The sequence below is a fragment of the Arachis duranensis genome, unplaced genomic scaffold (genome assembly GCF_000817695.3).
Source record: "Arachis duranensis cultivar V14167 unplaced genomic scaffold, aradu.V14167.gnm2.J7QH unplaced_Scaffold_236746, whole genome shotgun sequence".
NCBI lineage: Eukaryota > Viridiplantae > Streptophyta > Magnoliopsida > Fabales > Fabaceae > Arachis > Arachis duranensis.
In genome coordinates, this window is record NW_026264892.1 from 4,607 (window position 1) to 10,074 (window position 5,468).

General features: G+C 43.4%; 1 pseudogene; it reads right to left on the reverse strand.

Annotated features, from left to right (window-relative positions):
• Positions 1-370: 370 nt before the first annotated feature.
• Positions 371-3,417, reverse strand: LOC127744291 (ribosomal protein S4, mitochondrial-like; annotated as a pseudogene).
• Between the last annotated feature and the right edge of the window lie 2,051 nt (positions 3,418-5,468).

The window sequence follows — 5,468 nt, forward strand, 5'->3', positions numbered from 1 at the left end:
CCTTCGTGGGGAATCAACGAAGCTTACTGCCCAACCTGCGCTCCAGCAGCTTGAGTACTTAGTTAACGCCCGCCCCAGCCCTGTCAATCATTGGATTGGGTAAAAAGTCCCCTTCTTTCTTTGAGTCCCAACCGGTTCGCCTGTACTTTGATAATGGCGTGTGGGCGGGATGCCTATATTATATGTATATATGTAAATGTTAGGATCATAAGAATCCAAGGGGCCTTCTCCTAGCGCTTTTTCTTACTATTACTACCGAAAACATTCGTTCTTCCGGAGTGAGAAAGGTAGAGAGAGTAAATAGTGCTGATAGCGAATAAAAAGCCGTTGAGCGTGTTGGCCACACAAAAATCTCTTTTTTTATATTAGAAATAGTTTTTTTGTTGGTGTTAAGTTAATAGGTTACTTGATCGAAGGGATAGAACACTTTACTTTAATACCAATCAAAGTACCCGATCCTTTAGCGAGAATCAATAAAAAGAGATGGGCGAGCCTTCATTAGCTGACTTGCTCCTTTCTGAGGATCGAAAGGACTTATTCTAGCATGCCCATTCAAGTCCCAGCAAATGCCCGTGCTTCTTTTGGACTTATGCCTTGCCTGTGCTCTATCATTCATTCCCAAAAGCCCATCCAAAGGCAGGCCATGCTATTCAATGCTCGAGAAGAAGGGCTCCTATCCCTCCCAAGGAAGGGCAGTAGCTTGATTACTTGACTGCCTGTTCCAATGTCACCTCGTTCTATCTATCTTCCATCCGTTACCTTGTTCTTCTTGCCACTGGGGCTTCAACCTTTCCATCATTTCCTGCGATCGAGCTAGCTTAACATCCTTATTAAATTGAAGCATGATGCTGCTATTCTGCTCGGCGCATTTCTTAGGGATTTTCCCTTAGTCAAGTAAAGGACCAGGTACTTTAGTACAGAGGTATTACACCGTGACCACAGACTGAATCATGGGCTAGGAGGAGTACGAGTGATTAGCGGGAATATTCGATTGCTCGTCCGCTAAAGTCCTGTCTGCCTGCCTGTTGATTTAGTACGTTCCTATCCCCTCCCCTTGGGGAGTTTGATCAATCTTCCTCACCCCTAATGGTTTAGATTGAGCAGCCAGGTGGGGGAGAAAGCGGCCGTTGCACTGATAGGAGTGTAATCTAATTGAATCTATCTATCTTTCCTGTCCTTGAGGAACAGGTTAAAGAGCTTAGGCAAGACTTGGCCCCTATTTGAAGTAGACCTAACTCGCTCTTTGGCTCGCTCCTCGCTTTTGTTCAATTATAAATAAGAAAAAGAAATTAGATATTCGAATATCTAATAGCGTGATAGAGACGGCGATAGACTAGACTATCCCCTATCCGGATAGATATGTCCCTATGAGCGACTACGCCGATCTTTATATGTTTTGGCCACGTCCGTTTCCGCTCCGAAGAGGAAGGTTTGGATCTTTCAATCTTATGTCGTGAGGGATGTGACCTATGTTAGGTCCATAAAATACCACCGCTTTTGGTGTTCTATGATTCACCTCCGAATAATGAGTAGGTAGTTCGATCCTTTTTATTCTTCTCTTCCTAGTAAACTTATGGGGGGGTGCGGACCAATAGGTCGAATTACTATATAAAGAAGAGTTGTAAACTATCTTCCTTCTTGTTCGAGTAGGAAGATATCGCTTTTTCTCGTTTCTTCTCTTCGATAAGAATAGGGATTTGAAATGATAAAAATTCCTCTTCATTCTGTTGTGCTCAGCGAAAGAACTTCCTAAGCATACTTTTTCGGATCCAAACTTCTTTGTTCTTTCTAAGTATTCTTCTTGCATAGAATAACGCAACTGTTGTTGCAAAAACCGGGATTTTAGTAGCAGGCGGCATCCCCGCTTAGTTTTGAGTAGGCGGAACCATTCCGTTTTGGTTCTTCTCCACATTCTTACCCGGTGACCCAGGAATTTGCCTATAATTTTTTCTACTGATATTTCGATATAGAAAGATCTCCTTATTTCTTCACCGCGGATTTTCGCGTCATTTTCTTGAAAAGATATTAGATCGCCGTGGGAAACTTTCAAACGAGTAATGCTTCCCATTCGATTATTCACACAAACCCTTCGATGACTTATCGGCTGCCTTGCTTGAGGAATAGTTTCACGAAAATGGAGACGAACCGGAATAACGTCCGATCTTGTTTCTGGATTGAGTAGAAAAGGGATATATGAAGTTCGTTCTGTTCCTCTGTGCATCTCTGTGATGGGTAAATCCCCATGAATAAGGGGCAACTTTCGTGTAGTTTGTGATTGGATGTAACTGTTAAGATTTTCTCTTGGATAAATCTTTCTCTTAATAGATCTCTTCTTGTTCCTCAATCTTCGGAGAATGCGGCGTTGTATTATTGTAAGTTCTCTCTTCCGAACATTTCCTGAAAGTAGACGACAAGTTTTAAATCTTAATGCAGGCATATCTCCGTTGAATCAGTCTGATTCGCCACATCGCGTATAACGGGAGTCGAACCCAATTCTGCCAAAACCCCCGCAAAAGCAAGAAGGAAACTACCTATCATTTTTCTCTCTTTCTTTGACCTGGCACACTGAACACATACCCCATCTAGAAGAAAGTCAAAGTGACTACATCTCCTTCGGACCCTGACGTGAACAGACGCTCTCTCCATCGAGAAATTCAACTGTCAAGATTAGCGTACTAAACGATTCGATCTATCACCTACGTCATTTCTACTTGCTTGGAAAAAATCCATACTTGTAGCACCCGGACCCATATCTGCATCGTTCTGTCATCCAACATGCTTCTATCTAAGTGATTTCATAAAATATGGAATGGATATGTATGGGGTCACAAGAGGGTCGAGCGAGAATAGACGATGCTGGTCATTAAGTGGGAGTTTTCTTTAAGGCATTCCTTTCCTTAGACTAGGGCCTGAGCAAGCCTCTTTTCATTCTAGCGGTCAGTCTGTAAGTTAAACAAAAGTCCATCCGATCAGCCAGTTGCAGAAGAAGCTCAGCTTAAAGCCAGTAAGCCCTCCACTCCAGCGGAACGACGTTGCTTTAGCTTTCGGGCGTCAAAGCGTAAATCTGTAGGTTCGGGCTAAGACTTGTTTGAGAATAAACTGCTATTGCTACTTACGGTGATAAAGAAAGGCCCTTCGAACTTCACTATCTGGCATCACAGCCTATTCCGACAACGTGCCAAGCAAAAGGCCAAGACCGGTATGCCGACAACAGAAGTAAAGGAGCAAAGCCATAAGCCAAGCTAGCGTGCTGAACAGAAAGTCGTAGAGTGATCACAGCTTATTCACCAAGACGTGTGAACAGCGCCTATTCGATAGCAGCTTGTACCCGGATTCCGATAACTAAGGGAATTCCTCCTATAAGAGCGGATTCCATCGGGTTATCAGCTTCGGCTATTCTCACAGCTAGCAGTTAGGTCTAGTATGCCTCTTCCTATTAGATTATACAGTCTGACTAAGAGTTCAGAGTATAGTTCTGAGAATGGAAATCAAATAAAGCGAAAAGGAGAACGAAAGAAATCGGGAAAACTGCATGCAATCGACAGCCAAAAGAGAGAAGGCAGTCGCTGCACACTCTATATCTTACCTCGGGGCCCAGAGTTTATTCCCTCGCCTTAATCTTTAATAGAACTAAGCCCCTACTAGATAGATTCATTTTATTGACCTTGATTCCAGACACCATGAATGCGCCGCTTTCTTGACTAGCCCCTCTTCCAAGCCTATTGATAACCAAGCTACGACCTATCTTACTTATTTAGATTTCTAGGACCGGGAGGGACAGAGAACACCTAAGAGCAGGAGGTTCCTTGTGTGAAACTTAGATGTTGAAGCACGCACCCTTTATCTTATGCTATGGGTAAGGAAGGCAACGAGCCAAACCCAGTAGTTTTTAGGAAGCAACCTCTCCCCTCCCCCTATCCAATTTCGGGGCCCCTTAGTGTAATGCCTTAACGGCCTTTTAAGCGCCTCTCACAACGGACTCGACGCCAATCCCGGCAGAAGGATTTGGTTACCATAAGTGGAGGCATGGTCCTAAATTTTTCCGTTGTTATAACAGAACTATTTTCATATAAAGATGCTCAAGCGAGGAGATGTTATGTTACGAGCATCCGCCCCCTTCTTAGTCAATGGGGCGCAGGGAGGCCAATGGTAGGAAGCTTAACATCATCTTTTCCAATAAGTGAGTCTCTCGAGGCTTACTCGTTCCGACCCTGAACAACCTTTTTTTAGAAAAGCCAGCCTGGCCTGTAGGAAGTTCGGGAGAAGGGGTCGACTCAGGCATTACTCAATAGAGGTGCAAGGCTGACTCCCAAAATTGGAGTTAGACTAATTCCCTTCCAACCGAGGATTAGTTTGTGAGGAATTCCCCAATCCATCCACAACTTTATTCCTAGCACATGGTGAAAGCCGACGACATAAAGAAAGAAGAAAAACAAAGAACCTCAATGAGAAGGTCCATGCCTTCTTCCAATTGTTTTGCCAATGATGGATTTCGCGCCATTCCATCGAAAACTTATAAGAAGGCAGGATGATAGGGCAGATGTAGTTGTTAAGATCTACCTTTCGGCATTTACTATGGCCAAGCTTATAAAGCTAGCCAAGCCAGTGTCGAAGGAGACCTTCCAATCTATACTGTCCCCTCCATCGGACCTTAGAAAGGTTGCGATGGCCTCAGTAGAGATACTTAATAAAGTGCCTCTATTGTTTAGGAAGTATATCCCTGATATCTCCACTATTCCCCTTAAATCAGGGAACAAATAAGCCTCTGCCTCAATCTCATATTCAAAGATTGTTGTTCAAGCCCTTACTTCATCTGATCTGGGCGGAAGTCTGAAAGTATAAAGCCAGGGAAGTCAGTAAGATTGACTGAAGACATGAAATGACGTAGGATGACAGACAAAGATTGAAAGCATGAATTCTATTAAGCAAGAGGCACAAGATACCTCTAGCAGTATTAATCACTCGTTCATCTGCCGAACCCCTTGGTCTTCCCTCTGTCCCACACATCTATCCAGCTTCGCTCGCTTGGCTCGGTATCCTCCCGGAAGAATACACACTCTCCTTTGTTCGAGCTTTGCTGGTATATTTCTAATTAAGACTACTTTGGTACATAAAGAAGTTTTATACAAAAGTGAATAACACCTTAGACTTCTTCTTCCAATCCCTCTCTTATCGAATGAATGAGCAGGTAAGTACATTCATTCATCTTCCCCCTTGACTAAGCATGATTCCCACTATCTACTAAAAGAGCGATTGAGTCGAAACTTCCCCTTTGTATCGATTTCCCCATGTACCTAGGTAGCGAGTGATTAAGACAGCCCGATGAGCTAAGAAGTAAAGAACGTTTTTTATTATCCCCTTTCCATCAAACTTCTACCGAGCGGGAGAGAAAGGTAGAGAGAGTAAATAGTGCTGATAGCGAATAAAAAGCCGTTGAGCGTGTTGGCCACACAAAAATCTCTTTTTTT